A 23642-nucleotide genomic window follows, 5' to 3' on the forward strand; every position below is an offset into this window, starting at 1 on the left:
GGCCTGCATCTCAGGGGAATACCAAGTCTCTTAGTGGTCGCCGCTGCCAATCCTCAGCACTTGGCCCACTCTCCTACTCAGGCCGAAGTCGATGATGTGGATGTCGGCTTCTGGAGCGATCCCCGTCGTTATGTTATCGACCTTGAGGTCGTTGTGGAGGATGCCCTTATCATGGATTTCTTGGAGTTTCTGGGCGATAATGGAGAGGGTCTGGACGAGCTGGAGGTCGGTGCAGGTGCGGATATATTGGTGGTACTTGCTGCCAGTGAAGGTCATCACCAACATGTTACATGATGAAAACAAGGTCTGGTTTATTATTGTCATGAAGGAACTGAATATAGCAGCAAAATATGTAAAGAAATTCATCCGATGATTGCAGTTAGAAACTGACAGATGTAATATAGCAAGAAATATTCACAAAACAGTGAGTTGGTGACATGTTTCATATATTTGTAATACAACTCTGAAGTTAGTTCGTAAATCCTTACGGGGAATAAATGTTGGAGAAATGGTGAAGGAAGGTGCAAAAACGGGGCTATTTCAGTCCAAACTAGAATTCATTTGTTCACTACGACATTGATCTCAGGACATTTCAATGGCTGAGATTTACATGATACAGAAAATCTTCAAAGAAGGACTATAGACAGATAGATAGATGGTTGAATAAATAGGTAAACTTGATAGGTGTAGGTGGAATCAGAGTCGCCTATGATTTCGTTCACAGAGAATGAGATGATAAATGGGCGAGGCTATAACCATCGTTTGTGATTATTGTAAATGACTAAAAATGATTAATTTTTATTGCTTTTGTACGACTGCTGTTAGCCTTTGAGGGTTAATGTTCCCTCAAAGTTGCCCGGACCCTACCACTAGGAGGTCAGCAGTTCGACTTAGGGTCCATTTGTGCCATGTTTATGGCCCCCAACAGAATGGATGTATTTTTCTTATATTTTTTTCATCCCTATGGATGGGACTCATAAATGTTAGGAACTTTTCCTAACGATTTGATCCTTTATGATAACCGCTTCATCCGCACAATAGTTTGACAATAATTTGCAACTGAATGAGAACTTTTGCCATAGGAAGTGTCTTTTGAGGACCGGGTATAACAGGGTCGACTGCTGGAGGAGGAGATTCTCCAATCTCAACGACGGGAACTTAAGATTCAAGGAATTTCAGGGATGAATGTTGGTGGTGTGGACTTTAATCTTCAATACGGCCGCTTCAGCTTTAGGGTCGGCTGCTGCTGCAGGTGCTGCTGATCCTCCAGTTGCAGCGACGGACACATCAGGGTCTTCATCGACGACCAGTACGAGTACGTCGGGATCCACCAGGCCTGATTCATCCCCATAGAAGTAGGGGATCAAGGTCACCAATTCAGTGGTAGGCATCACTTTGCCCCGTTGTTTGGTGGGAGCCAAAGAAACATTGATGGGGATGGCGGCTGCTCCTGTGTCAACTACACCAGTTTCCTTGCTGGGTCCGCCTTCGCACAGGTCATCATCATCTTGATGCCGAGTCTGGATCTTCACCACTACTCTCTCGTGCACGGGTTCGATATCCAGACGTGATCTCTTCCTGGAAGGCCTTTGGCATTCTGGAAGGCACCGCTTTCCTCCCTGGGCCAGGCCCTCACTGCTGGACAACCAGGCAATTCTGGTGTAGGCGTACTCCTGGTGGCGGCCGTTACGTCCTCCAAGTCTGCGATCTGCCTTGATGCCCCACCGTCCCAGTGTTCTCCCGACGTTCAGGACGGCAGCTTTCTCGTACCCGAACCCTTCGCAGAATTCACAGTATCGCAAATATAGCTCAGTTCGGCTTATACAATCTTTAACAGCCCCGGTTTGCTGGATGTGAGCCTCGAAAAATTCAAGGAAGGATTCCTTGCCAGGGTACCGATGGGCAGCGCGGGCGTGAGTCATTTCTGCGATCTGGTGAGATGAGTGATTTACTTGACGAAGTAAACTTTCATAGACCAGCACTTGCAAAAATATAGTGAAGCCACACAAAAATATAGTCGACTCTCGTTTCTTCATTGATCTGATATCCTAGATGATACATTAACATAGTGAAGTTGAAGCACTAGTGTAGTGAAGATGAAACATCAATATAGTGAAGATGGCAGGTTACGGTAGAGGGTGTACACTGGGCAGAATTACCTTGTAGTGGAGAGTGTAATGTAGCTTGTAGTGGAAACATAATGACATCAATGATGGTGTGTGTGTGTGTGTGTGTGTGTATGTGTTTGTGTGTAGCGATACAAAGACTATATAAGAAAGAGAGGAAAGCAGGAGTAATCTCGCGTGAGCAATGGCTGCTTTAATTGTGCACGTTGTCAACAGCTGGTGGTACTAATTACCCTTGTGCTGTTTAGCTGTCTGTTTGTTGACGAAATCTTTACGGCGAGTTTTCAGTTTGAAAAAAGAAAAAAGAAAATAATCCAAAACTTTTTATAATTCCTAGGAGTCCATTTTTCCGTGAATTCTTAGGAACCTACTTGATCATGCGCAAAATTGTGATCATTTCGAATATACATATATAAATAGAAATTCCCAGTGCATTTTCGTGCAATGATCACGTCGCCAGGGGAGACACAAGAACGAGATAGATGACGTAGAACAGTCAAGTGATATACAAAAAAGAGATGTTGCTAAGACGCCATTGTCTGCTTGCTTGTTTTTTATTTCCTTGCCTGTTTGCTTGCCTGCGTTTTTGTCAATTTTTTTCATGTTTACCTGCCTTTTTGCTTGATTGCCTGCCTCCCTGTTTTTTCATTGACTGCTTGCCTGCGTTTGCCTACCTGATTGCTTGCCTTCCTGCCTTTTTTCTGCGTGCCTGCCTGCCTGCCCTTTTGTCTACCTTCCTTTTTGCCTGCATGCCTGCTTGCCTGCTGTGTCACTTGTCTGCCAGCTTTTTAAGTTGCCTGCCTGCCTTTCGCAGTAATACAAATGTCTGTGGGCTTTCCAGTGTACGTTTCACTAACATGGAAAGTGTAGGGGTTTGGGAGCCTGCAGTTTTACGTGACAAAAGGAGATATTTACCTAAATTTGATAAGCAGGAAGACTACAGACGTACCAACCCATACTTCAGTAGTACAATAGAATGTGTGTATCACTAGAGGCTCTCAAACCCACTTTAAACACAAGAAAAGTTTGTGTACTTCGCCAGCAACCCACAATAACAACAAAATGTCCATAAATTCATAGCTCGTCAGTTCTGAGAAGTAGTTCTTGTCTTCTCATTCACTCTTGATATAATGCATATTTTCCCCATAGGTCTGCTCCTGCGGGCATTAGAAAAGGGAGCCGTGTAGTCAGGTTGGCTCCCACACTTAAGGTGACCAATGTCTTTGATCTGAAGCATGAACGGGCGTGACCATTACTACCATATATTGGACGGGGTCACTACGTTCCCCGCACCAAGCGAATCTCTCACATTTATGATCATTTTCACTTGTCTTTTACCATCATGTTCTGCCATTAGTATCTGTTGTTATTGTTATACTAAGCACTGTGGACATCATATCTCCAAGAGATTTGATAATACGATGAAAATAGTCTCGGAGGCGTAAGAGAAAGATATATTTAGGATACCTTTCTTGGTTCTACTTTCTGTTTTCTTATGATATAATGTTAAACAGAATGTTTACATAAGTAACAAGGAACTAATGAGGTTCTTGAAGAAAGGGGAGAGCCAGTTAAGAAGACTTCTGCACGCACCTGGTTGCGAAGTTCACAAATGTTTTGACTTTTTTTTTGTGGTGGTGGTTGAGGGTGTAGGTGGTGGTGGTGGTGGTGTTGGTGATGGTGTTGGTGTTGGTGATGGTGGTGGTGTTGGTGATGGTGGTGGTGTTGGTGATGGTGGTGGAGGTGGTGATGGTGATGGTGGTGGTGGTGGTGATGGTGATGGTGGTGGTTGGGGGTGTAGGTGGTGATGGTGGTGGTGGTGGCGTTGGTGATGGTGGTGGTGGTGGTCGTGGTGATGGTGGTGGTGTTGGTGATGGTGGTGGTGGTGGTGATGGTGATGGTGGTGGTGTTGGTGGTTGTGGTGGTGGTGTTGCCCAGGTGCATATGCACCAATAATCACCCATCTCTCTCCATCAACTTTCAGTTTTACCCATATCAATCTAGACTTTACTTTCTTACACTCTATCTCAGACTCCCACAACTCCTGTTTCAGGAGTAGTGCTACTCCTTCCCTTGCTCTTGTCCTCTTACTACCCACTGACTTTACTCCCAAGACATTCCCAAACCACTCTTCCCCTTTACCCTTGAGCTTCGTTTCACTCAGAGCCAAAACATCCAGGTTCCTTTCCTCAAACATACTATCTATCTCTCCTTTTTTCTCATCTTAGTTACATCAACGCACATTTAAACACCTCAGCCTGAGCCTTCGAGGGGGATGAGCACTTCCCGCGTGACTCCTTCTTCTGTTTCCCATTTTAAAAAGTTAAGATACAAGGAGGGGAGGGTTTCCAGCCCCTCTCTCCCGTCTCCTTTAGTCGCCTTCTGCGACACGTGAAGAGTGTGTGGGAAGTATTCTTTCTCCCCTATCCCAAGGAAAAATTCATACTTGCTGCCTATATTGTCTTTGATATCAATACAGACTATATATTATCTTTCATATTAGTACATACGATACATTGGATTTGTACTGATATAGCTTTACTAAACATTTTTTTGTTTTTCTTTATCTCAACGGCCGATGTTCGAGCAACCATTACGTCTGAAATGGTGTTGGTCAAGAGGGCCTAAAATTCTGCGTGTAATCTAATTAATTAAATATATGCAACTGGATTTTTCTCATCTATAGACTTTCTTATTGAACTGCATGTTACATGATGAAAACAAGATCTGGTTTATTATTGTCATGAAGGAACTGAAACAGCAGCAAAATATATAAAGATATTCATCCGATGATTGCACTTAGAAACTGACAGATGTAATATAGCAAGAAATATTCACAAAACAGTGAGTTGGTGACATGTTTCATATATTTGTAATACAACTCTGAAGTTAGTTCGTAAATCCTTACGGGGAATAAATGGTGGACAAATGGTGAAGGAAGGTGCAAAAACGGGGCTATTTCAGTCCAAACTAGAATTCATTTGTTCACTACAACATTGATCTCAGGACATTTCAATGGCTGAGATTTACATGATACAGAAAATCTTCAAACAAGGACGATAGACAGATAGATAGATGGTTGAATAAATAGGTAAACTTGATAGATGTAGGCGGAATCAGAGTCGCCTATGATTTCGTTCACAGCGAATGAGATGATAAGTGGGCGAGGCTATAACCATCGTTTGTGATTATTGTAAATGACTAAAAATGATTAATTTTTATTGCTTTTGTGCGACTGCTGTTAGCCTTTGAGGGTTAATGTTCCCTCAAAGTTGCCCGGACCCTACCACTAGGAGGTCAGCAGTTCGACTTAGGGTCCATTTGGGCCATGTTTATGGCCCCCAACAGAATGGATGTATTTTTCTTATTTTTTTTCATCCCTATGGATGGGACTCATAAATGTTAGGAACTTTTCCTAACGATTTGATCCTTTATGGTAACCGCTTCATTCGTACAATAGTTTGTCAATAATTTGCAACTGAATGAAAACTTTTGCCATAGGAAGTGTCTTCTGAGGACCGGGTATAACAGGGTCGACTGCTGGAGGAGGAGCAGCTTCTCCAATCTCAACGACGGGAACTTAAGGTTCAAGGAATTTCAGGGATGAATGTTGGTGGTGTGGACTTTAATCTTCAACACGGCCGCTTCAGCTTTAGGGTCGGCTGCTGCTGCAGGTGCTGCTGATCCTCCAGTTGCAGCGACGGACACATCAGGGTCTTCATCGACGACCAGTACGAGTACGTCGGGATCCACCAGGCCTGATTCATCCCCATAGAAGTAGGGGATCAAGGTCACCAATTCAGTGGTAGGCATCACTTTGCCCCGTTGTTTGGTGGGAGCCAAAGAAACATTGATGGGGATGGCGGCTGCTCCTGTGTCAACTACACCAGTTTCCTTGCTGGGTCCGCCTTCGCACAGGTCATCATCATCTTGATGCCGAGTCTGGATCTTCACCACTACTCTCTCGTGCACGGGTTCGATATCCAGGCGTGATCTCTTCCTGGAAGGCCTTTGGCATTCTGGAAGGCACCGCTTTCCTCCCTGGGCCAGGCCCTCACTGCTGGACAACCAGGCAATTCTGGTGTAGGCGTACTCCTGGTGGCGGCCGTTGCGTCCTCCAAGTCTGCGATCTGCCTTGATGCCCCACCGTCCCAGTGTTCTCCCGACGTTCAGGACGGCAGCTTTCTCGTACCCGAACCCTTCGCAGAATTCACAGTATCGCAAATATAGCTCAGTTCGGCTTATACAATCTTTAACAGCCCCGGTTTGCTGGATGTGAGCCTCGAAAAATTCAAGGAAGGATTCCTTGCCAGGGTACCGATGGGCAGCGCGGACGTGAGTCATTTCTGCGATCTGGTGAGATGAGTGATTTACTTGACGAAGTAAACTTTCATAGACCAGCACTTGCAAAAATATAGTGAAGCCACACAAAAATATAGTCGACTCTCGTTTCCTCATTGATCTGATATCCTAGATGATACATTAACATAGTGAAGTTGAAGCACTAGTGTAGTGAAGATGAAACATCAATATAGTGAAGATGGCAGGTTACGGTAGAGGGTGTACACTGGGCAGAATTCCCTCTAGTGGAGAGTGTAATGTAGCTTGTAGTGGAAATATAATGGTGTGTGTGTGTGTTTGTGTGTGTGTGTGTGTGTGTGTGGGTGTGTTTACGTAGTGATACAAAGACTATATAAGAAAGACAGGAAAACAGGAGTAATCTCGCGTGAGCAATGGCTGCTTTAATTGTGCACGTTGTCAACAGCTGGTGGTACTAATTACCCTTGTGCTGTCTGGCTGTCTGTTTGTTGACGAAAACTTTACAGCGAGTTTCCAGTTTGAAAAAAGAGAAAAGAAAATAATCCAAAACTTGTTTTTCATGTTTTTCTCAAGGATAAAGTCTTGTACGCACGACTTCAGACTACTATGAGCAATAACATATATAGGTAACATTAAACACAATGTTAGGGACCAAATCAACTGGACGGTTTCATCAACAATCATGCCATATCAACCAGGACATATTTCATTCTTTAACATTAAAGCAACATATTAACATACATAACCTGTAATTGGTCCTCTTAAGCCTAATGATCCTGATGAAGTAATTATGCAGATAAGAGATGATGGGAAATACTCTAACAATAATGAACTTGAAAACAAAGTTAACTAACATAAGTGACTCGTCAATAAGTAAGCTCAAGAATAGTTTTTTCTTTAATTACAAAACTGTAGGTATTGGGGAAATATGGTATGTACTTCTTGATATCTAAAAAATTCGCCTTTGTCTTTGTTGAGTTTGTAGAAAAATGTGGTTGTTTGTTATCTACTTGTCTTAGATTTATCCCATCCTACGTTTATATTTATGAATGTCTTACCAATTCCATCACAGCAATACCCCTTACGTCTCTTTGTCCTGTGGAAATGTGTGTAAAATGTGATGTGTGGGAGTAGTTTTCCTCCTCCTGCATATCACACATAGATAACATCTTTTTCTGCTCATAATCATATATCTGATTAATCTCATGTGAGTTCTAAGTACCGAATCACAGACACCATTATCTCTCACCGTCATGTTCACTACAGAGAGAGACACCATTATCTCTCACCGTCATGTTCACTACAGAGAGAGACACCATTATCTCTAAGTATCATGTTCACTACAGAGAGAGACACCATTATCTCTCACCGTCATGTTCCCTACAGAGGGAGACACCATTAACTCTCACCGTCATGTTCACTACAGAGGGAGACACCATTTTCTCTCACCATCATGTTCACTACAGAGGGAGACACCATTATCTCTCACCATCATGTTCACTACAGAGGGAGACACCATTATCTCTCAACATCATGTTCAGTACAGAGGGAGACACCATTATCTCTCACCATCATTAAGTTCTGGCCTGCAAGTAACAGAGAACTGCTACTCAGGACCACCTGGCCATTGTAAGACTCACGCATACTACCATTAATTTTTCATTAACTATTTGTTATTATCATTTTACTGTAAGTTACATAGAGTTAGATGCATGTTCCCACGGGCCCACTGTTCCCACGGGCTACTGTTACTCAGGATGTTTGAACACGTAAGATCTGATCTGTTATTTGAACACGTTGTTGAATGGGTGTTGACGGACTCCCATATAACTCCTGTCAGTGTGACCTGAGGGGACACACTGGCCAGCATCGTCACACTGTTCACTAGAGTGTGTCGTAGTGTGTCATAAGACTATAGCCCAGAGTACTACAGATGTACGTACATATTCTTTTGTAATAAATCTACAAAGGCCGACTGATCTTCATTGACTACCATCCACGAAGAAGACCTGTATTCATTCCTGACAATTCAACCTTACAAATGGTGGCAGCGAAGTAAGAACCTACGTGACCACAGACGACCGTCACATCTACTTCATATTTCTACGCCTGGTGGTCCCAGCAGTCATACAAGCCTACCTGACAGTCTTGGCGCTCGCTCTACTGGACGTTTAGGGCGGAATCCACGGCCGACTACGTTCTCCATCACCCGTATCTCCAGGCAGTGAAGATACGTCTATATTGCATTGCTGACACTGTGTCACTTGCAAGGGAACACAGCGCCTCCACCGTGGAGTGTGGTCATCACATCCACGCGTCTCCAGCAAGGTCAGCGATCCTGCCAACACCAACGTGGAGGTCATCCTGTCGACCGCTCTAGAGACGCACCATCAGCAGCCGTGGCGACATCCCAGACGTCAGCATCGCGTGGTCCGGCCCTGGTTGCTCACTCAACTTTCCTGCTAGCGAGCCGCTCCTCTGCACACATCTTCACCTCGCTACACCACACCCGAGACGTCTAAGTGAGCGAATCTCCCATTCAGATAAGAACTGTGTCAAAATGGTTCACTCTGTGAGGTATGCTCCTTTTGTGTGTTACTAGTCCCTAGTCTATCAATATAGACATATGTATATATATATACTTTTGGGTAATATGACTACTCGTCCTTGTAGCTTAACAAATTAATCTAAGGGTTTTTCTTGCATATATTCTTATGTTTTCATACATTGATACTGTTGTTTTTAGTGATGATTACTTTCGCATGCAGAATCTTGTATTGATATGTTGTTATCCCATACTTTTTATTGCCTTTATTTCGGTGCAGTATTTTCAAATAATATTCAGGTTAGGTATTTTAGATTAGGACAATAGTGTTCATTGTATTCTGATTTTTAGAGAGGTTTATTACTTAAACACTTTAAGTCTGATTGTATTACATGTCTGAAGATATTCCATGCGGTAATCGTAAAGGTTCATATGTACTTAGGAAATTACCTAGAATCTCTTATTATAAACGGAACCAGCCTTCTAAAATGGTGACGTCACACAAAGTTGTTTTGACAGATTCTGGTGACACAGATGACCCACAGAAACCTTCTCATACACTACCACACCCACACCCACCTTCCCCTCCACCTCACGAAAACTCAGGACAATCAGATACTTCACAAAAAACAGTTTTCACACTAAAACAAGCTAGGGAACCACACGAGTTATTTGATGGTAAACTATCAAATTTTGATCGGTGGATCAGGAACGTAGAGGACAGTGTTGAACATAATGGTGAGTCAGGAGACAAAGCGCTTATATCAGCTGCTAAAAATCTCATTGATTTCACCAAGCCTAACAATTACGCTAGGGTTGTTTATGACTCAGAGAATGTTCAAAACTGTACATCTTGGGAGGAATTTAAAACGTTGTTTAAGTTCGGTTGTGAGGAATCATTCTCAGATAATCTACTAACCGTCCTTTTACGTGCTCTTAACACTACATACACGGATGATACGTCAATCCCTGATCACTGGAGTACCTTACATGGAAGAATGAGATTATTTAGGCAGGCTTACGAATCCTCACCCTGGATGTCGGCCATGATGAAACCTGAAACTCATGTGCAAACCCTCGTGCGTTTATTACACATACTCTTCATTCTCAAGGACCTGACCTCCAGACGTAGCTCGGCGGTTACTTGATGAAGACATCGACCCATCATTGTGGGTCAGTAACGAAAGTATTGAGTTACACTAAAAAGAAAGGTGGATATCACAACACCAAGACACTGGGGAGGGTGTCGGCTTCCCAATGTATGAGGAAACATTCTAGTGATCAACACAATCATTCCTCTCACGGTCACTTAAAGCGATGCAGTGATGACAAACACTCACATAAGGTGACGTGTTTCCGGTGTGGCCAACCAGGACATAAAGCGAATGTGTGTCCTTACACATGGGACTCATTCTCACGTGAGCCTCGACCAGAACAACAAACGCAGTCAACGACCCATGTCATCACAGCCTCGGTCGTCACAATGCTGCCGACCTAGTCATGATTTCCTCAGTCAGACACCAGCTGACCTTCACCCGCTCGCGCCCAACACCACCAAGCAGGTGTTCATATCATAGAACGCTAGACACACTTCAGCGGAATGCCGAGCATTAGCTAGACAGACGTCACCTAACACAGGTTCATCATGTCATTATCAACAATGACAATCTCTCGCTCATGACAAGACTCCATCACATAAGGAACTCTTAAGACATTTTCGTTCTTCGCCATTTTCTCACATTACAAGTTTCGATTTAGTGGGTTCTTTCCAGGATAAGCCAATCACAATCTTTCTAGACAGCGGCGCGGAAGCAGATGTCATTCATTGTGATTTTATTCAACCATTAATGGAGCGCACTCAACTTGTTCAATGCTCGGACTTTTACCCATCCCTTCAAAGTATCTCAAATGAAAATCTCGACGTAAGGGGCACTATTAAAATGAACATTCGCATAGGCGACTCGGTCATTACCGTAACCCCTTACATTGTTCGTGGTGTAACTTTTCCTGCTAACTTGTTACTAGGACGCCACTCTATGTGTGGCACAACATAAGATCTGTCCTATTTATCATGTGGTTTGTGTTGATAATACGTTCCTGCCATTGTCAGAGAAGAGTTCTCACTCAGTCAGAGTCATTAATACATCTGCTCCCACGTCCTGCTTCACGGTAGACAATACGCATCCTTTTACTTTTCTACTCATCATTGCCCTGGTAAACTGAGAACCAACATGACTCTGCATAGTGACACATTAACGAAGGTTCCTCTCTCACTTTCTCGAACATGGATGACTGATCATGGACTGAGACATAGTCAGGGTGATCTCGGCACTAAGAGTAGTTGCTGAACCTTCATCACTAACTGTCAAAGGACTATCGATGGATGCCTCTATTCATGAGACCGCAGATGGAGAGGTTACCATATACATTGCCAATACGGGACCCCACTCCTGTCCGTCTCCGTAGAGGGACCAAGCTTGTGGAATTCTCCGTTTTGAAGTCCGGAATTCAAGACGAGGAGTTGCATGAGTTTAACATCCGTCTAGTCTCACATTCCATTAACCCACCACCACCTACTCCTCCTACCCCTGACTCAGCAGTGCACGGCTTGAGTCAGCTCCCCACCATCACCCCTGACATGATATCCAAGGTAGGATTAACCAAACATGTTGACCAGTTAACAGACTTACTTAACCAGTATAGGTCTACTATTGCCTTATCAGGAGAACCACTCGGTAGAACTCATTTGGATGTTCACACTATTAACTTAGAGAAAAACACACAAGTCCCATTGACGTCCCAGCCTATCGATTGCCACACCCACGCACACAGAGACATAGCAAACAAACTTGTTCAGGACATGTTGAAAGATAAGGTTATAGAGGAATCACGATCACCATGGAATTTACCACTTCTGATCGTTCCGAAAAAGGACGGAACTTTTAGACCAGTCATAGATTTTAGAAAACTCAACAACAAGGTCACTTTGAAAGATGGTTTCCCATTACCAGTGGTATCAGAGCTTCTTCATAGCCTCGGTAACAATAAGGTATTTTCAACTTTGGATTTATTGAGCGGATTTTGGCAGATTCCCTTGTCAGAGGAAAGCCGTCCCCTGACTGTGTTCAGTACGCCAGATGGTCATTGGCAGTTCATATGCATCATGCACTTCGGTCTTCATTCCTCACCGGTGATCACCTTCTCAAGGTTAATGACTAACATTTGTCGTCACATGTTGGGCAAAGAAGTATTGGTTTATCTTGATGATATAATTGTCATGTCTCCAGATATTGCTTCTCATTTCAAAAAGTCTTGAGACAGTATTTTTGCGACTTAAGGATGCAAACCTAAAAGTCAAGTTATCCAAATGTTCCTTTCTTCAGACACGAATTAATTACTTAGGTCACACCGTTGACGAAAACGGTATTCAACCTAATGCACATAAAGTACGAACAATTGCGGAATGGCCAGTCCCTTCCACAACAGACAAGGTCAAATCCTTCCTTGGTTTAGCAGGGTATTATCGAAGATTTATCGCTAATTTCGCGAAGGTCGCAAACCCACTCACTTCACTTCTGAAACAGGGAGTTACATTCCAGTGGTCTACAGCGCAAGACAATGCGTTTAACTTACTCAAGCGACACTTGATAGAAGCACCTATCCTTCGATTTCCCAACTTTGAGAAACCCTTCATTTTGCACACAGATGCTTGTAAACAGGGTCTTGGAGCTGTACTTATGCAGGAGTCAAATAAGGGTAGACTTTTTCCCATAGCTTATGCGAGCCGTGCATGTTCGACGACGGAATCGAAATACTCAATAACAGAATTGGAAGGCCTTGCAGTTGTTTGGGCACTCAAACATTTTAAGGAATACATATATGGTTACCCTATTACAGTTTATACGGATCACAGAGCTCTGTTGGGTATTTTTCAAAGACAAGATCCTACAGGAAAGTTTCAGAGGTGGTTTTTAACTATACAAGCATTTGACCCAGATTTTCGCTTTGTTTCGGGTTCATCCAATGTAGTTGCAGACGCACTCTCCCGCAGAGTGGGTACAGTCACTGTAGGCAATAGCCCCGTAGATTTTGATGTAGAAAGGTTGACACGACATCAACGAGATGACCCAGTCTGGGGTCCTGTTATAGAATACCTAGAGGGTGTAAGATCTTCATTGGATGCTAAAACAGTTGTTCCAGTCAGAGAATTGTATTTAGCGCAGGGAGTCTTGTGCAGGGACGCGAAATTAGGAATACCTGCCCGTGTTGTTAAGCAAACAATGATTCCAACAACATTAGTACAGGATTTCTTGAATTTAGCACATGATTCACCGCAGGCCGCACACCCAGGCGCAGATAAATGCTATAAGCAAACTCGTTTGAGGTATTTCTGGCCAAGAATGCAGAAAAGCATTAAGGATTATATTTTGAGGTGCCAAACATGTAACACATACAAGGGAAGTCCCACTACCCCGCAGACTGTGTTGGAATATCCTTTACCTACATACCCATGGGAAAGAGTTCATATGGACATATTAGGAGGTTTCCCTAGGTCCATGGCAGGCTACGGATACATTTTAGTAATTACTGATGCCTTCACGAGATATTGTGAATTAGTCCCAGTTCAAAATAAAGACGCAGCCACGGTCGCTAAGGCGTTCAAAAAATATATCTTAGACAGACATAATGCTCCTAAGATTTTGGTTACAGATAATGGTGGCGAATTTAATAATTCATTATTAGAAGAATTCTGTAAATTGTATAACATAAATAAATGTAATATAATGGCACATCACCCAGCCTCGAATGGCCTGGCAGAAAGGTTGAACCGTAAGATCCTCCAGTGTCTTCCCACCAACATTAGTTTTGATCATGATGAATGGGATGAATACCTGTCTGATGTCCAATGTTCATTAAACTCTGCATATCATAAGTCAATTGGAGACTTACCCTTCCACGCCTTACATGGTTTTGATAATGTTGCCGTATGACATAATAGCGTCCCTTCCTTCATGTCCAGCGGTCCAGAGATCAGTTGTAGCGGAAAAATATCGCACGACTCAATTGATTCATCAAAGGATCAAGGAAAATCTAGGTGAAGCCACTACAACCTTCACAAACCAGGCTGATAAATCCGCGAAACCATCAAAGGTACGTAGCTCCCGGACTCTTGGTAATGGTGCAGGAATTTAACTCTACAAGTGATGTTCCTAAACTTGACCCAAAATTTTCTGGCCCCTATAGAGTCTTAGCTCATTTAAAGGGACATAAGTTCAGGGTTCGACATCTAAATACAGGTGACATTCGTGAAGAACATGAGGACCACTTGAAAGTTTTACAGTATTCTGAACATGATCATCCCGGTACCACAACAGACAACACTCCTCAAACCCCAAACATTGTCACCCAACCAACTTCTACCACTGTTCAGACTGTCCCCACACCAGAACCGACCACCCTCACAACACCACCACACACACATCAGTATTCATTAAGACCTCGCCTTTAAGAAGTTCCTAAGTTTATCATTTTCCAAGTTCTTCCTTCTCATGTCCTTATGGTGTCTTCCTGTATATGACACCATGGCAGTACCAGGCGCCCTTCTCACGACTCCCCTCGAGGTCCGCCTCGTGAGGGACACACTCTCAGTTAAGTTGGGCCTGGAAGGTCTACCCTACACTTACGATAATTTAGTAAAACTATTGGAGGCCGTACCTCGTTTACGGTCTACCCTACTCAAGTTTTACACCAGTGCGTCCATCAGAAACTCTAGTGTTGCTCCTCCTCCAACTTTGTTAAACCAGTGGACCTGGGAATTGAATAGTACCTGTGTGATTCTGTATGACATAATACAAGACATTGAATCTCCAGTAAATACTAATGCCAGGATGAACACGAAAAAGTAAAGGAGAAGCAAGAGAGGTCTGCTTAATTTTGTAGGGTCCCTCCAATCATATTTGTTTGGTATTGCTACTCAGGAAGAACTTAATTCAGTTAGGAATCAGGTTAGATCCTTACAGTTTCAACAACCTCTTAACAACAGGTATATTAAGGCTAAAGCTAAGATCTTAAAACAACATTTTAAATATTTGAATGACATAATGGTAACTGTTACTAACTTGACACAACGTGTAGCACTACTGTCAAAGTCTCTTAATCCCATATATGCTATAGTGACTATTTCCACATATGTTGATAGTTTATATGCCCAGATCACTTATCATGCATATTATTTCGCTGGCTTATTGGAAGATGTTAATAATCTGGTAAACCAAGTTGTCACGCCATCATTTTTTCCCTTCTCGGACCTCACACGTATCATTAAACAAGCAATGACGAAATTCGGTTACACCCCAGCTCTCCCTCTGCATCACGTGGCCAGTTATTACTCCTTACTAACGGTTGACGTGATCCTCGAAGTGGTCATTATCCACCTACCATTCACTGACTCCAATACTTACAGCCTTGTGAACGTAATACCATTCCCTTTTAATTATACAAAAGGATCGCAAAAAACTATCGTCCTTGCTGATAACATGAACTTTCTATTACAAAATATTTATTCCTCATTGATTGCACATCTCTCCATGGATGATTTAGCATTGTGCCATAAACCATTGCTTGACAACTTGATTTGCACCTCCTCCCATCCCCACCTCCTCACCCCATACCTTGGTTTTCCATAATTTACAAACAAATTCATGTGAGTACCAACTACTTTTTGGGCATCAACAAAATGTTCTTAGTTCTTGTTCCTTTAAGGAAATTGTTGTTAATGAACCTTGGATTGAAAGTATAGACCAGTGTCACGTACTGTTTTTCCCAGACCCACAAAATGTTCTTATTCATTGCCCACCTAATCATCCCAAATCTTATTTGTTTCTGGGACACATTCAGTTAGGACAACAATATACTCTTATCAGTTCCAGTTTCAAATTGTTCGGCACTCATGATCATTATTTGGGACGAATTGATAGAACTATCCCGAGTTTAGGACGAATTCCCCAAAACATCAACTTACCAATCATCGATGAAGTAAAGATCCAACATCTTCCATCTATGGTTCAGAACGATCTAGATTCTACAATAGATGTTCTGGCTTTTGAGTCCACGGGGAAAATGAAACACGAAATGTTCCCAAGTGCACTTTCGTGTAATAATCACATCATCAGGGGAGACACAATAGAGAAATATAACAGTCAGTTGATATACATCTAAGAGACGAAGCTTGGACTCCATTTCGTTGCATCTATAAAGTGCCATGTGGAGACTGTGAAAAATTTTGTGATGGTCAGACTGGTAAGGATCTTTCTGTTAGACTTAAGCAACATAAATATAGTATAAGAACGGGACAAGAATCAAATGCCTTGTTTAATCATGTTAAAAACTATGACCATTGTATTGACTGGAGTAACGCTATCTCAGTTATTAACTCTAACTCTATTACCAAGAAAAATATCATTGAATCTTTTATTATCAAATACACAAAGAATTATAATCTTAATATTAGTGATGGTCTATACAAATTAGATAAGTTTATTGTAGATAAGTTTTGTAAAATGATAAGTTTATGAACGCTCGTTGTATGTTTTGGACAATCACATGTTTACCAAATGGCGTCCTAGCTTCGTCTCTTCGATGTATATCAACTGACTGTTATATTTCTCTATTGTGTCTCCCCTGATGATGTGATTATTACACGAAAGTGCACTTGGGAACTTTTCATGTTTCATTTTCCCCGTGGACTCATAGGAATATATATATACATATATATATATATATATATATATATATATATATATATATATATATATATATATATATATATATATATATATATATATATATATATATATATATATATATTATCCCTGGGGATAGGGGAGAAAGAATACTTCCCACGTATTCCCTGCGTGTCGTAGAAGGCGACTAAAAGGGGAGGGAGCGGGGGCTAGAAATCCTCCCCTCGTTTTTTTTTTTTTTTTAATTTTCCAAAAGAAGGAACAGAGAAGGGGGCCAGGTGAGGATGTTCCCTCAGAGGCCCAGTCCTCTGTTCTTAACGCTACCTTGCTGATGCGGGAAATGGCGAATAGTTTGAAAAAAAATATATTTATATATATACATATATATATATATATATATATATATATATATATATATATATATATATATATATATATATATAAATATATATATACATATATATATATATATAAGAAGACCTTTGAAAGCAGGGGTATACACGTCATTAATAGCAGGATTTATATATGCATTCAAGACAAATCCAGATGAGAAGGATTTCCAAGATTCAGTTGTGAAGTACATAAATGAATCTGCCATCTTAAGTGAAAAAATCAGGAATCAGGAAGTTAATGCACACTTCAACTACTTGGTAGATTGCTATAATCATGGATTATTGAGAAGACTAGAGATTGCTGACTGCTGAGGTAAAATATTTTCTGGAAAATATTTCACTGTTTCCTGCCACACTGTGACGTGTCGAATGAAACCTCCGTGCCACGGAAGGACAAAGAGCTGTTGCCACCGCTCCTCTTCTTCTTGTTTGTTCTGTGAGGTCTCAAGCCTGACGGGGAGTCCTACTGGCGACCAGATCTCTCTCGTGAAAGAAGGGCAATTCACTGAAAGTCTCGTGTCAAGGACGCAGGGGAAACAGGGCTGACTCATAAGTTTTGTGAGGCGATGCTTCGAACTGCCCCTCCGCGGCGTGAGGGTCCCCAGCAGCACCAAGAAAGTGAACTACGCGGGAAACGGCGATCAAATTTAAAGAGGGAAGTCAGCACCACAAGTAAAGCATCCTCCTCGAAGGCTCAGAGTGGGGTGCCTAAATGTGTGTGGATGTAACCAAGATGTGAAGACCCTTACTGGAAAAACAATCACTCTTGAAGTAGAACCTTCAGACACAATTGAAAATGTGAAGGAAAATAGTGAAATTGGAGAAAAATGTAGCTTAGACATTGAAGCTTATTGATACAGTGGTTAAATTGATGAGAACTGCTATTGACGTTTGTGTAAATAAATTATACATTTCCTTTTTTCCATAGCCAGAGGTTGAACCATTATGTGACATTCTTTTTTTTCATTCATTTCAAGCTAGAAGTTTCAGTTTTCTAAATTGTTTCTTACATTTCTCATATATATATATATATATATATATATATATATATATATATATATATATATATATATATATATATATATATATATATATATATATATATATATATATATATATATATATGTTTGTGTGTGTGTGTGTGTGTGTGTGTGTGTGTGTGTGCAGATATTAATAAAATGGCAGGAGTGGATTATACGTACAAAAAGGTGCTTATTAAAGAAAGATAAAATACTGAATAGTGGTGAAAACCTTTGTATTTATTACATTGAGAAAGTAGTAAATCAAATTACATCTAGAGGGCAATAAGTTTTCAAGAAATAATGAAATTTGTTCTTCATCAATATCAAACAGAAAATAAAAAAAAAAATCATAAAAGCCTAATACGTTTGTGTTGCTTATCCAGGCCCATTTTTACTAAGTAATGTTGGGACGGCTCCACCCACTTTAATCACTTGAGTACATAGAATATATTATCGTCGATGTTAAAGAGTTTTCCCTTTTGATGTTATCCTTAAAATGAAGGTTAAGGAAAGTGAGATAGAGCTTTACGTTAAAGTTAGGATAGCTAAGGCATCCTTGATCATATAATCAGTAGTCAGGTGTTAATATAGGTTAGGTTAGGTTCAGTATCCTTCATCAGGTCACCATTACCAAGGTTGTTATGTTGGGTCAGGCAACTTTAAACCAACTTTCAGTAATATTTACTCATAAAGCTCTAAGTTCTAATAACCCAAAATTTTAGAGTAGATAGGGTAGAAACTGATGGAAGCCATTTCTAACATTCTTGCATAACCTGACCTCTCGCCTTCCCAAAACATAGCCATCCCAGCTTGGATATTGTACTGCTTTGGTCGTCAACTAATTTGAAAAGGAAGACATTGAATGGAGAAATTACTCAGGTAATCTCCAAAGATGATTACTGGTCTGAGACACAAATTCAGAGAGCAGATTAAATGACTTAAATCCATTCAGCTTTAGGGAAAAGAAGTTTAAGAGATCCTATACAGGTATATGAAGTTATTGTAATGGCATCCATTTAAGCTTGATATTTTTACTTCCTGTAACTAGTTCCAATAATTAAAATGATATTCAACATTGTGATTTAAGTGATTGACTTTAGGATGCATTTGGATCTGTCAAAAATTGTATTTAGCAAATACTTCAACTTTCAACTGACCCATTCTATATTTTTATTCATTTCATCTCAGTTTTATCACCTTTCTGTTACTGTTTAATATCAACAGTAGCCCGTCTACGTAGTTGGGGCTCTGAAGCAAAGGAAACTTTTTCTAGCCTAGGTTAGAGTAGCATCTAAACCAAACCTGAATGACCTTGCCTTAGAAATATGTTCAGACAGTAACTTCTGAAAGTATTTCTTAAGGTAAGGTCGTGGGGATTAGTTTAGGTGTTAACTAAACTTTGGCTAGAAAAAGTTTGCTTTAAAGCCACAACTAGTTGAAAGGCCTACTTTAAGTGGTGATATTGAAATCCATTTGCTCCACTGTGCCCCTCCGTCCGTTGGTTTTATGTCCATCTAAAGATGCATACGTTCAATTTTTGATGTAGATTGATTTCCTATCTTAGTTTCGTCTACGGAATTCTACATCTTCAGTTCAGCACAACATTGTGGTAATGAAGGGAAAGTCACCACATTTACAAGCCGAGTGGACGTAGCTTATCCAATCTCGTTAGAGAGAAAACTTACCTGTATTTGAATTAATGAACGGGAATAGAGAAGACAAAATTTTAATACACATTTATTATACAACTATATATAATTTATATTATATACATTACCACATTTCCTGCACTTTCCATCACAAATTTGCCGAGGTCATAGACTTGAAGTTACCATTACCTTACAACCTTAAGGATGGTGGTCTACAACACCTCTAGATTGATGGAGAAAACGAAAAGTTTCGTTTTACTATTAAGACCACAGAAATACGGTAATTCCACTTCACTACCACTAACTACTAGTTATTTTACTTGTTGATTTTCACGGCTAAGATTTTCATCCTCTGAGCGAAGCCATACAATAATCGTCCTTATCTACTCTGAGCATTGGATATCCTCCTGATGATCAAGATTGCTGTTTTGGTTGTCCGTTTCCCTTGTTACTGCTGCGCCTCACTGCACACCTTACATGAGTGCCTTCCACAGTATTAGGGACAGCTGCTGGGCCTCACTGTAGCTACTTCTGGGACGGTTGCCAATCTTCCTCGTATTCCCTCATGACCACAGCGCCAAACCGACTCCCGCCATCAGGCCGAAACGCACAAACATTTCTGACAAAATTGAGACAACCACTTTCGCGTCAGTTTTGACACCAAGTGAATTTATACGACAATTACGCTCAAGATGCTTGGTTTTTCGTTCATGGATTGAACAGAAGCAACCAACGATGGTTGCTACTGCCCAATCCATGAAGTCCCCCCCACCACGGAAAGGTAACCAAGCTTCGGGGGGGATGGGTGTTTACCCTGACGCCAACGGAGAAACTCAATACAATATCTTTATTATAACTTTCCTTAATCTTGAAAAATGAATCAATCAGAGGGAACAATAGCCCCAGTCATATGAAGATTGACTAACCGAATGTATATAGTTGTCAGTCCTCCTAAAACTGTATATTTTCGATCATTAGAGCATCTATCCATTCATCTCATATAAGTGTTGCTAGGACAGTTGTCTATTAGTGCAGAGATCTTTTCCTCGGTAAAGAAAGTGTAGCCGGACTCCGCCCTCATGAGGTTACTGCACGACAGCTAAGATCACCCTTTGGTAGGCTGTGCTATAGGCAGCACAGCTCCGTCAAAGATCTCACTCCATAAGTGAACTTATATAGATTCTTGTCTATAAGGAACTCATCAGTTCTTCTCCAGTGAAAGCAAAAAATCATCGAGAAATTCATTTGCTTCCTCAATATCAGGATCTTGTGGCTCTGTGTGGGGGACGGGGCTGGTGGCTTGTGTGTCTGGCTGTGTCTGGGGAGCGGGGCTGGTGGTCTCTGTGACTGGCTGCGTCTGGGGAACGGGGCTGGTGGTGTCTGTGACTGGCTGTGTCTGGAGAGCGGGACTGGTGGCCTCTGTGACTGGCTGTGTCTGGGAAGCGGGGCTGGTGGTCTCTGTGACTGGCTGTGTCTGGAGATCAGGGGAAGTCTTGGGTATAAATTTCAATATACTGTGAGCGATATCGTCTCTCAACCGATTCCTCTCGATCTTCTCTTGCACGGCCTTCATGATACGTTTGGGCGGCTTTCTCCATTTTCTTTGCATTTCAGTCGGTGATCCTGCGCCATCGAGCCACATGATACCAGAATAGTATCGTTCCTGTTTCCCAACGGGTCCAATCTTGGTGTCACACATGATGCCGAGGGAACCCAAATGGCGGCCGATGTTTACGTTGGAAGCCACGGGCTCGTTATGTATCTTGCAGTAACTTTCATACCGTTGCTGCAGCTCTTTCCTGCTGATAAGGTACCGCTTCATAGTAATAGTCTTTCCCTTCATTTGAACGAAGGTATTCATGAAACTAACAAAGGAAGCCTTTCCTTTGTAATCCCGTTTGTAGTAACAGAAAGCCATTGAAGACGTGGATTGGGTCAGGCGAAGTTACACAGACTAACAAGATAGTCCTTTAATCAATGGTCCTGTATCAGCACTCAACTCGAAATACGTCAGAACGACAATTTCAACCCAGGGCTGGAGGCCCATTTGATGATATTCTCACGTCTTGCTCAACCAAGTAACCTCGGTTAGACCTTGTTTATATCTAAATATAGTAAAGTTAATATAGTGAAGCTTGATGATTCTATTCATATGTAAGGTGCAATGTAGTTTACATAAGGTTCACCTTTCAGATGGGTTCCTGATATACCTACTTACACTCAGATATATATATATATATATATATATATATATATATATATATATATATATATATATATATATATATATATATATATATATATATATATATATGTATATATATATATATATATATATATATATATATATATATATATATATATATATATATATATATATATATATATATATATAAAATGTATATTGGTATATCAGGAATCCATCTGAAAGGCAAGATATGTCCAAAGTAAGATATTTATAAGGATGTAGTGAAGATGGCCTTGACCAAGATAAAGGCCACTGATGTTGAAAACGAGATGACTGTGAGGATGTAGTGAAGATAGATTTTCATTAAGATAGAGTTCAGTGCTGTGAAAGTGACTTTCTACAAGGATGTAGTGAGGATGGCCTTTGACCAAAAAATACGCTAGTGATATTGAAAATATTATGATTATGAAGAAGTAGTGAAGATGGCTTTTAACCAGATAGAGGCCAATGATATTGAAAATGAGATAACTATACCGATGTAGTGAAGATAGTCTTTGACCAAGATAAACGTCATTGATGATGAAAACAAGATGACTGTGAAGATGTGAAAATAACCTTAAACCACAGAAAAGCCATTGATATTCAAAATGATTGTGATGATGTAGTGAAGATGGCGTTGACCATGATAAACGCCAGTGATATTGAAAATAACATCTAAATAAGCCAAAATAAACAACTAACAATCAAATCAAATAATTAATTCAAAAGCTAGGGTAAGCAACCAGAAATAAAGTCTTAGAAAGTCCAACAAATAGCACCAAACGAAAAAAAATTAAACAAAAAAAAATAGGTGGAATTTTTCCTATGTATGTCCATTATTGTGTTTATATATAAATATAAGATATATATATATATATATATATATATATATATATATATATATATATATATATATATATATATATATATATATATATAATTTAAACTATTCGACATTTCCCGCGTTAGCGAGGTAGCGTTAAGAACAGAGGACTGGGCCTTTTTTGGAATATCCTCACCTGGCCGCCTCTGCTCCTTCTTTTGAAAAAAAAAAAAAAAAAAAAAACGAGGGGAGGATTTCCAGCCCCCTCGCTCCCTCCCCTTTTAGTCGCCTTCTACGACACAGAGGGAATACGTGGGAAGTATTCTTAATCCCCTATCCCCAGGGATAATATATATATATATATATATATATATATATATATATATATATATATTATCCTTGGGGATAGGGGAGAAAGAATACTTCCCAAGTATTCCCTGCGTGTTGTAGAAGGCGACTAAAAGGGAAGGGAGTGGGGGAGCTGGAAATCCTCCCCTCTCTTTTTTCTTTTTTTCTTTTAATTTTCCAAGAGAGGGAAAAGAGAAGGGGGCCAGGTGAGGATATTCCCGCAAAGGCTTAGTCCTCTGTTCTTAACGCTACCTTGCTAACGCGGAAAATGGCGAATAGTATGAAAGAAAAAAAAATATATATATAAAGTATGAATAAATGTGGCGGGGTGGCGACGAGAATGAATAAAAGCAGTAAGTATGAAGTATGTACATGTGTATATATGTATATGTATGTGTATGTATATGTATAAGTTGAAATGCATAGGTAGGTATATGGGCGTTTCTGC

This window comes from Panulirus ornatus, chromosome 43 (assembly GCF_036320965.1).
Source record: "Panulirus ornatus isolate Po-2019 chromosome 43, ASM3632096v1, whole genome shotgun sequence".
Classification (NCBI taxonomy): domain Eukaryota; kingdom Metazoa; phylum Arthropoda; class Malacostraca; order Decapoda; family Palinuridae; genus Panulirus; species Panulirus ornatus.